The following is an 11647-nucleotide window of genomic DNA, read 5'->3' as shown; positions in this document are numbered from 1 at the left end:
GCTCATTCAGACAATCATAGTAACTTTCAAGAGTTTCAGCATCCTTTTGTATGAATTCCTTTAGATCAACAAGACATTGCTTCACAGAGTTGATCTTCATTTTTTCGCTACCTTGATACTTCTCTTTCAGAGTGTTCCAGATCTCCTTGGCTGTTTTACAACTACGGATGTAATTGAAAACCACAGGAGGTAGAGCACCTCTTAGTTCCCTCATGCACCTCTTTTCATTCTTTTTCAGACAGTTTTGTTGTTCAGCAACTTCAGCAAAAGTAGTAGATGGTCCAATTGATTGAACATTAGCAGGAGCTTGAACTGTTCCATTGATATAATTCCAAAGTTCTTCATCAATTCCATTTAAGTAATCCTCCATTCTATCAGCCCATTGATCATAGTATTCAGGGATTAACATCAGAATTTTGGTTGAAGAACCAAGCAAATGAGAGAAAGAAGTCATTGTATTCATGTTGAAGTTCGCCATTAATGAACACGAAAATTTCAGAAAGCTTAAAAAACTTGATGAATTTGAGAATTGATCAACAAAAATGATCACAAATTGCTAATCGATCACTCGACTAAAAAATCCAAAGGCAGAATCGATTCAAATCTAAACATCAAAAGTGATTTTCAAAACCAAAATGCACGGAAAATTTTGAGTAAAGTTACAACTCAAAAAACAAATGATTCTAACACGAAAATCAGATCGATGCAGTTTGAATCCTGCTCTGATACCAATTGAAGAGAATTGTTATCAAGATTATGAAAGCAATTATGATTGAATGATTGAGAAGTAAGAACACAACGAGTAAATATTAATCAGATCTTATATTGATGAAGACTGATTACAAAGCTTTTAGCAGAAAGAATACTCGAGTTCAAAAGTTCTTTCTACTTCTATCCTCAGTCCCTATTTCTAGGAGACCTGAGTGTACAAAAAGTATACTAAGTCTATTACAATATGCTTCACATAAAACTGTGACTCACTAAAATAACTAATATGCGAAACTCAAAAAGAAACAACTACTTCGACTTTTACAGTACATAGACTCTACACACACTTTCACCTCTTTAACTCCTACAACCTCACCTACAACCCCTAAAGCCCCGGTATCAAATCTAAAACTCTAAGCAAGCCTTGAAGCCTCGAGATTCCTAGGAAAAATATCCTCTCTCCAGTTGAAACGCTGCCCGATTAAAGTTGGTTTTTTGTCAAATAAACTCCTTTCCAGAAAACGAAACTCTATCCAAATCACCACTTATCAAGTGATTTCCTACACCCATATTTTCATAATTTTTACTATTTTAAGGGGGGGGGGGGGGGGGGGGGCGGAGGGGGGAACACAAGAACTTTGTGTTACAAATAAATGATTTCAAATAATGATAAAACGACATTAACGCATCAAAAATACTCAAAATATTAAACTCTTTTATAAACTTATATTTTTCCCCAAAATTCATTTTGTATATATATTAATATAAATAAGATTTGAAAGGCTTAGGACTAATAACTCATTCTAGGTCCTTTTCTTTGTTTGGATGTGGGCTTATAGTACTTGTTATTTATCCAAATGTCGTTTAAATTATACTTATATATAAAAATTGTATATGTATATAAATATAAAAGTTATTTCATCAGTTTAATTATCCTTTGTAACATGTTGAGCAAGGGGTTACATGTAAAAATAGTTAAATACCAATTAAGAAAGTACATATAAATTATAATAAGTATAATTTATGATATACAGAACAATAGTTCATGATTCAAATATACCAGAATACACCGTTTACAAGAAACAAAGGTTTGATTCAAAACAAAACAAGGGTTTACAATTTTCAAATACATGTTAAAAATACTAATTCATGGATATACAATCAATTATTTATTTCAGAATTATTGAGTTTTCATTATACATGTAACGTTTATATGCTTTTTATGAGACATTCAATTCAGGTTGTTTAAATTCATTTAAACAACCATGTTAAAGTCCTGATATTATAACCAGAGTCTCCAGTCAGGGGATTGAAACAAGTTGTATGTAGATCTATATTGGGATTGACAACCCCACACTCAGGCTGTTAGAAAATATTGGATTTTCTTGGAAAGCATGCATACATATTTCAGAACTTGATAACAATGGTTTTCGATACAAACGACATTTTACTTATAATGAAAAGAAATAATTTGTACAAATTCAGTGACTAGTTTTTAATACAAAAACGTGCTAATGAACTCACCAGCTTTATGCTGATACGTTTTCAAAACCGCTTGTATTCTCAGGGCAACATTAGATAGGTACCTTCGTCAGTTTTTGGAGAAGACAGAGCATTTTGGAGTATCGTCTTTATCTTTTGCTACATTTTGATGTATACAAACTATGATTTCAAACAGATGTAAATATTCTTAATGTAATGTAATGGTTGTGTTTACTTTGATTTACTATGATATGATTGTTGTGATACTACACATGACGTCGCCCGCCCCCGCACGTTTCCACCGTTATTTCTGATGGTCCAGGGGTGTGACACTGTTACCTTTAGCTGGGGAGAAAAGCAAGAAATAGTGTTCCAAACGTTGAAGCGAGATTTGTGTAGTGCACCGATCCCGTCTCTCCCTGAAGGGACAGAGGATTTCATAGTGTATTGTGATGCTTCTAATAAAGTGCTTGGATGTGTTCTTATGCAAAGAGGAAAGGTTATATCCTATGCCTCAAGACACCTAAAGACACATGATGTCAACTATACAACACATGACCTTGAACTAGGAGCAGTGGTATTTCCTCTGAAGATCTGGAGACATTACTTATATATCAAAAAATGCACAATATTCACGGACCATAAAAGTCTCCATCATATCTTCGATTAGAAAGAGCTGAACACGAGACAACAATGATGGGTGGAGCTACTGAATGATTACGAATGTGAAATTCTTTAGCACCCTGGTAAAGAAAACGTAGTAGCTGATTCCCTTAGCAGAAAAGAATACTCTGGACATCGAGTAAAATCATTAACCATGAAAAATCCATTCACATTTGTCCACACAGATCAAAGAAGCTCAACTTGAAGCCTTAACACCCGAAAACGTGACAGGTGAAACCCTAGGAGGAATGGATAAGAACTTTGAAGTCAAGGATGATAGAGTCTATTATTTCATGAACCAGACCTGGACACCAAAGTTCGGTGGTTACAGAGACGTGGTTATGAATGAAGCACACAAAACCTGATACTCCATTCATCCAGGTTCAGACAAGATGTATTTGGACCTCAAGAAGCTATACTGGTGGCCTAACATGAACGCCGAAATTGCTACCTTTCTGGGCAAGTGCCTTACTTGTGCCAAAGTCAAGGTAGAAATACTAGAAACCTTCAGGTTTAGTGCAACAACCTGAAATCCCTCAATGCAAGTGGGAGAGGATTACAATGGACTTCATAACTAAGTAACCCAAGACATCAGGTGGTTATGATACTATTTGGGTAATCGTCGATAGATTAACCAAATCCGCACACTTCTTTCCAATAAAAGAAACCGATAAGATGGAGAAATTAACAAGAACTTACCTCAAAGAGATTGTTAGATTGAATGGTGTGTCAATATCTATTATTTCTGACCGAGATAGTAGATTTACTTCTCGTTTCTAGCAGTCTTTACAAAACTCTCTGGGTACCAGGTTGGACATCAGTACAACCTACCATCCACAAACTGACGGACAAAGTGAGAGGAAGATTCAAACATTAGAAGACATGTTGCGAGCTTGCGTGATAGACTTTGGAAAGGCATGGGATACTCATTTACCCCTTGTCTAATTCTCTTATAACAACAGTTATCACACTAGCCTAAAGGCTGCTCCATTCGAAGCCCTCTATGGCCGCAAGTGTAGATCCCCTCTATGCTAGGCTGAAGTAGGTGTAACAACCCGAAATTTAGTGCCATCGCTTGTAACTCTTTCGTATTTCAATTCAAGCAACCAATCGTCGTTTCCAAATTCGATTCCGATTTTTTTCCTGTTTAATTAAGTCATTAACTTGTACGTATCTAAAATGACTTAATGGGTGTCTTAATACATTTAGAAATCATTTTAATGCCCCATATTAGTGATCGGAATATTTCTAGAATTTAGCGTATCGGGTTACGGCAACTCAATCAGGTACGACCAAAAGCCTCGTCTAACGTCGGCATCGAGTAGAATTCCACCGTGTTCGAAACTTAGACACTATAGAAAGTGTTCTAAGCCTTCATTTGAAGCTTTTGGCTTCATCTCACTACTCTCTCTCTCTAACCTCTCTCCTCACTCTAAATTAAGATCCAAAATCAAAGAATTAAGGCTCCAAATCATAGAAGTAACCTTCCTAGCTTGTTATTCAACCTCTTAGGCCTTCAAATCTGAGTTAAAAATGAGATTTAGGACCTGGAACATGCGTGTACGGCCAAGGAATAAGCTTGGGCCGTAAACACACAATAAAGGGGTTTTTGATCCATTTAACCCTTCCAAATCATAGTTGGGACTTAGATATGACCTTGAGGCTTGCAAACCTGGACTTGGAACACATTAAACATACATTTTAAGGGACAAATAAGATTTTATGGCCAAGGCATGTGCTTGGGCCGTAAACTCCTCAAACATTGGGATAAACTCATTTTTTTACATGTTAAAAGGCCTTGAAACTTAACCAATAGCCTTGTGGTAAATCCTAGAACCATCTAAAAATAGTTTGGGGACCTTAAACACATCAAACACCCTACATATGAGAGTTTATGGCCATAGAACATCTCCTGGGCCGTAAACTCCAAAAATTATGTTAAATGGTACCCTAAATTCATAACAAGGCTTGGAAAATTAACTAGAATCACATATGATTGTCCCTTATACCTCAAAATCAATTATTCTTGACCATAGTAGAGTTTACGGCCATAAAATCCAAGTTTAGGGCCGTAAACTCCCTTTTAAGTGGTATAAATTCATTCAAACCATTCCAAGGCATTTTAGTAAGTCATTCCAACAATCCCCAAGTCCAATCAAGCCATTAAACCCTCAAAACCACACCAACATGAGTTTATGGCCGTAAACTCATGTATGTGTGTGTTTTGTGGCTGTAAACTCCCTTAAATGTTTACTCTTGGGGATTAAACTCAAGTCCCAAGTCCCTAGTGCCAATACACGTCCGAAGATGTTACCCGGGTCACTCCAAACGCTCGTTTTGAGGTGTTTAACCTCGTTGGAGTGTATTGTTCCATATAAATAGTGATTTTAAATCTAATTAGATATATATGGACATTATTACATTTGACATAGGGATATCGCGAGTAATCAAGCCCCGAACCAACGTCTAGTGTCCGAAACCGTTGCATTTCCGAGTCCGGTGAGTTCATACCCCTACCCTTTTTCATTGTTTTCACTGTTTTCAGGGGGAACACAAGCAAAGTACAAGGGATTACTTGTACTAAAAAATATGCTTTCATGTGTGTGTTTCACAGTTTATATGCTTTTAACTCTGATTACTACAACGGATAACCGTTTGAACATGCAGATCACGTAAACACATATTTGTGAAATGGATTTTAAACTGTTATGTTTTACATATATTTCACAAATGGATTTCCACATTTTATCAGTTAAAAGCATGAAATTAGAACATTTGAACATAATACCTGTACACTGTTTTATCCTCGGTAACACTCCACATAAATACGCGAGTGGAGGACTGTCATATTATTACTAGTAAATTTGTTAATCATGTATGATTGGAGACACGTCCTCGGCGAACACTCCTCAGAGATACGCGAGTGGAGGACTACACCCGTAACTAGAATCTCTGGGATTTAGAGAGCGTGACTTGAGTGTATAGATCTATACGGGGCTGAATACCCCACACCTGGCTGCTTGCTACAGCCGAACCGAAATGGTTCAAGGGTGACGAAAGTCATAAGTATGTGGACTACTTATTGCCACAGGTTTAGTCTATCGTATGGTTATGGAACTCGCAATTAGGATAACAGAGATTTACTTATGGTAATAATGAATAACAAGAATACATCTTTCACATACGGTAACCAATATTCAGGAAAGTATGGGACTTTCCTGGGAAACCTTGTACATAACCAGGTTTAACATGATTACATCTTTTACATATGATAACAAACATTCAGGAAAGTATGGGACTTTCCTAGGGAAACGTTTACATAACCAGAAAGGATAACAAACTGGATAACTTTACATCTTTCACAATTGGTAACACAATCAGGAAAGTATGGGACTTTCCTGGGAATACATTGGTATATAACCAGAACAGTATGTTAAACCAAATAACCTAACTGTACATTCTCACAAAAGTAAACATGTTTTTAGTGTACAACTCTACTTTACATGTTGACAAACGATAACCAACCTTTTTAAGAAAATATGGGATTTTCTTGGTGTGCGTAACATTTTAGAAACAAGAAGGAAACTTGAACAAATTCACAAACATAAACCGCTTATGAACTCACCAGCGTTATGCTGATTTTCAAACCGCTTGTGTTCTCAGGTCAGCATTAGAACAGGTACTGGAAGATCCTTTTTGCTTGAAGACGGAGTACTCAGAAGACCCGTTTCATTTTGTTCATATATATATGCTATGTAACACAACTGTACAAACTTTACTTTTGAAACAATTGTAAAACTTTTCTTTATGTAATGTAATGGTTGTGTTACTTTACTTACTATGTGCATTGGATTTGATACTGGGAAATCTCCAGAAAAGTCCTAAAATTTTAGTCCAATTTATGAAAAAGTCCCAAACTAATTTTTGTTTACAGAAAAGCACAGAATACCGGCTAAAACTTTGAAAAAACCCTTTTTGGCCGGTTTTGTAGATTTAGCCGGTATTCTGTCCTTTTTCGTTAGTTTGCTCAAAATATTAGGACTTTTCTGAAAATTACCCGATAACCAAAAATATTGGGACTTTTTTGAAAATTACTATGGAATTAATGGATATTATTATTAACAAATACCAGCAAAATCTGTGAAACCGGCCGAAAAGGGTTTTTTCGAAGTTTTAACCGGTATTCTATGCTTTTCTGTAAATAAAATTTATTTTGGGACTTTTTCATAAATTGGGTTAAAATTTTGGGACTTTTCTGGAGATTTCCCTTTGATACTCAACGTGGAGTCAACCCTAGAAATGTTTCCGCCATCGGTTTTCAGGGTGTGACAGATTGGTATCAGAGCCCTTGTTTATAGTGAATAAAGTATACCAAACCTTACATGGTATAAAACTATAAACACTAAAGGGCCTGAGTGCTCTGAATTAAAAGTATCTTCAAACTACAAGTATTTTCAAAAGTATAAAATATACCCAATCGTCGCGATCCGTAACCACAAGTAGAACAGAACATAAGTAATTGGGTGTTGTGTGTTACGGTTAAACCTGGGCAGTTATGTAGTTATGTCTAGGGTCAATATAGCCTGGCCAACTATATTAATTCGAGACACGGCCAACATGTGCTTGGGAGTGACTGTGGTGTGCGGCATGCCTAAAACTTACCATAATATCCCAAACATCGAACCATTGTCGTAATCAATTCATGAAATACTATGGGAGTATTTCTCGAGCCAATCCTCTGTAGAAATCCTCATTCGAGAGGTGTTCTGTGATCATTCTTAGCGATAAATTATCTGTTTTGATAACTCTTTCCTGCTTTATCGCTTATTCGGAACATATAACTGCCATATCTATCGATTCAATGTAGAGGACTTATCATCCTCTCTCTTTCTTGATCTTATTAGATTAAGATGCCTCCCAGAAAGAGACCCAGCTCAAAGAACAACAACAATCCTTCTTCGCCACCACCTCCTCCTCAATTTGACCTTGCATCGCTCCAGACAGTCCTGACTGCTGCAATGGTGGCAGCCATGTCACAAGTGAACTGTAGTGGCTCAGGAGGTGGCCCTCAATCCCAAAACCCCGAAGTTAGCCAGGGACACCAAAAAGGGGGTTCCTATAAGGATTTCATGAACGCAAAACCAACATCCTTCAATGGCGCTGGAGGTGTCATTTCTTTATCCCGATGGTTCGAGAAAATCGAATCCATATTTGAAATATGTGCTTGTGCGGAGTCCGATAAAGTTAAATTCGCAGCCTGTACTTTCATCGATAAGGCCTTGACTTGGTGGAATGGCCGAGTCAAATCTCTGACCTTACCCGTAGCCAATTCCATGGGTTAGGAAGCCATGAAGGAACTCCTCATAGCCAAGTACTGCCCCCGTGGTGAAATGTAGAAACTAGAGCACGAGCTCTGGAACCTGAGGATGAAAGGTTCCGACATTGCTGCATACACTTCCCGATTCGATGATCTCGCACTTCTCTGCCCGGGATTAGTCACTCCTGAAAACAAAAAGATCGAAAGTTTCATTTGGGGGTTATCCCAACCGACAAAGAGTCATGTTTTGGCTGCTCGTCCGGATACCTATGATAGTGCCAAGACTTTAGCTCAAACTCTGATTGATCATAGCGATGACGTTAAGGAAATCAGTACCACTTCTGAGCCGACTCAAAGGAGTGGTGAAAAGAGAAAATTCTGGAAGAAGAAGAAGAACGGTCAATCTTCTCAAGGATCTTCCAAGAAATAGCAGACTATAGCAGTCCATGCTGCTACTACCCCTGTTGCTGCTGCTTCTGTTGTGGGATCCACAGCTCCAACTCCTACCAGTAGATATGCTGGTAATCTTCCTCTATGTGACAAGTGAAAATACCATCACAATCCTGGTCCCTGCCGAGAACTATCCTGTACCAACTGTGGTAAGAAAGGGCACACAGTTCGATTCTGCAAAACTCCCACCCAATCAGCCAACGAATCATCTGGAGCAGGTGGTAGTCAAGCCTACTACAACTGTGGAGAAGTTGGGCACTTTAAAAGGAACTGTCCCAAGAAGTCAACTGTTGATAACACCAGAAGGGTTCTATCCATGGGATGGGAGGAAGCAGTCGCCGATCCCACTGTTGTTTCGGGTACGTTCCTTCTCGACAACTCATATGCTAGTATTCTTTTCGATTCGGGTGCTGAAAGGAGTTTTGTTAGTCATGCATTCAAACATAATCTAAAACGTAATCCCCAACCACTAACTGAAACGTTTACCGTCGAGATGGCTAACGGTGAGAAAGAAAGCGCTAACGATGTATTCATAGGTTGTACGCTTACCCTAAATGATCATTCATTTCCTAAAGATCTCATGCCCGTTTCCATTAAGAGCTTTGATGTTATCATTGGCATGGATTGGTTGAGTCCCAATCATGCTGATATCCTTTGTTACGAAAAAGTGATCCATCTCAACCTTCCCTCGGATCAAACTCTTGTAATCTATGGCGATAAACCCAGTTCCAATCTTCGTATTATTTCCTGCATCAAAGCTCGAAACTCCTACGAAAGGAGTGCATTGCATTCTTAGCCCATGTGATCAACGAGAAACAAGAAGTTAAAGACCTTGCGAGCATCCCCGAAGTCTGTAACTTTCCAGATGTATTTCCCGAAGAGCTTCCAGGAATTTCTCCCAAGCGTCAGGTCGAGTTCCCTATTGACCTAATTCCTGGAGCTACCCCCGTAGCAAAGTCTCCGTATCGCTTAGCTCCAGCAGAAATGCAGGAGTTATCCAGTCAACTCAATGAGTTGCTCAGTAAAGGATTCATTAGACCGAGTTCCTCACCCTGGGGAGCTCCGGTATTGTTTGTCAAGAATAAAGATCGATTCTTTCGGATGTGTATCGATTACCGTGAGCTGAACAAGTTGACCATTAAGAACCGATATCCTCTTCCGCGAATAGATGACCTCTTCGATCAACTCCAGGGAGCCAGCTACTTCTCAAAGATAGACCTTTGGTCAGGGTACCATCAGTTACGAGTTCAGAAGAATGATGTTTCCAAAACAGCATTTAGGACTCGGTATGGACACTACAAGTTCGTAGTGATGCCCTTCGGTCTAACCAATGCACCGGCTGTGTTCATGGATATGATGAACTGGGTGTGCCGTCCCTTCTTAGACAAGTTCGTCATTGTGTTCATTGACGACATCCTTGTCTAATCCCGAAGCGAAGAAGACCACAAGCAACACTTGAGGTTAGTGTTGGAGACCCTTAGATACGAAAAGCTATACGCTAAATTCTCCAAGTGTTAATTCTGGATACGGAAGGTAACTTTCCTCGGTCACGTGGTAAGCGAAGAGGGAATTCATGTGGATCCTTCCAAAATTAAAGTGATAGAAAATTGGTCGGCACCGAAGACACCTACAGAAATTCGTCAATTCTTGTGTCTCACCGGCTACTATCGGAGATTCATTCAGAATTTTTCCAAAATCGCCAAACCTTTAACCACTCTAACACAGAAAGGTGTACCCTTTTGTTGGAGTGATAAACAAGAAACTGCATTCCAAACGTTGAAGAGAGCCTTATGCAGCGCGCATGTTCTGTCCCTACCCGAAGGGGCAGAGGACTTCGTTGTTTACTGCGATGCATCTAATAAAGGTTTAGGTTGTGTGCTTATGCAAAGAGGAAAAGTGATTGCTTATGCCTCAAGACAGTTGAAAGCACACGAGGTCAACTATACCACACATGACTTAGAACTAGGAGCCGTAGTCTTTGCATTGAAGATTTGGAGACATTATCTCTACGGAACCAAGTGCACGATCTTCACTAATCACAAGAGCCTGCAGCACATCTTTGATCATAAAGACTTGAACTTGAGGCAACGGCGATGGGTAGAACTACTCAGTGATTATGAGTGTGAAATCCGTTACCATCCCGGCAAGGCCAATGTGGTAGCAGATGCCCTTAGCCGAAAGGAAAGTGCAGGCCACAAAGTGAAGAACCAGACCATGACTATCCATTCATACTTACCCATGCAAATCCGAGGAGCCCAGTTAGAAGCACTCAAACTTGAGAACGTGTTGATCGAAACCTTAAGAGGAATGGAAAAGAAACTTGAGATCAGAGGTGACGGAGTCTATTGTTTCATGGATCGGATCTGGATTCCAAAGTCCAGAGGATTCAGGGAGATTGTCATGGAGGAGGCACATAAAACCAAATACTCCATTCACCCAGGTTCGGACAAGATGTACCTGGATCTCAAGAAGCAATACTGGTGGCCAAACATGAAAGCTGAGATAGCTACATTTGTGGGCAAGTGTCGGACTTGTGCCAAAGTCAAAGTTGAACAACAAAAACCCTCGGGTCTGCTCCAACAGCCCGAGATCCCCGAATGGAAATGGGAGATGATTACCATGGATTTCATCACCAAACTGCCCAAGTGTTCTAGTGGGTACGATACCCTTTGGGTAATTGTCGATCGTTTGACAAAATCCGCTCACTTCATTCTAATCAAAGAGTCGTACAAGATGGAAAGACTCGCGCGAATCTAAATCCAGGAGGTAGTTCGACTGCACGGTGTACCTGTATCTATTATCTCTGATCGAGATAGCAGGTTTACCTCCAGATTCTGGCAGTCCCTTCAGAAATCCCTTGGAACCAAACTTGATATGAGCATAGCGTATCATCCTCAGACCGATGGACAGAGTGAGAGAACAATCCAAAACCCTGGAGGACATGCTTAGGGCATGTGTCATTGACTTTGGAAAGTCGTGGGACACACATCTATCCTTGATCGAATTCTCATACAACAACAGTTACCA

This window comes from Lactuca saligna, chromosome 4, assembly GCF_052625555.1.
Source record: "Lactuca saligna cultivar CGN05327 chromosome 4, ASM5262555v1, whole genome shotgun sequence".
NCBI classification, from domain to species: domain Eukaryota; kingdom Viridiplantae; phylum Streptophyta; class Magnoliopsida; order Asterales; family Asteraceae; genus Lactuca; species Lactuca saligna.
The sequence above is the reverse complement of the archived record's forward strand: the minus strand, read 5'-3'. Positions refer to the sequence as shown.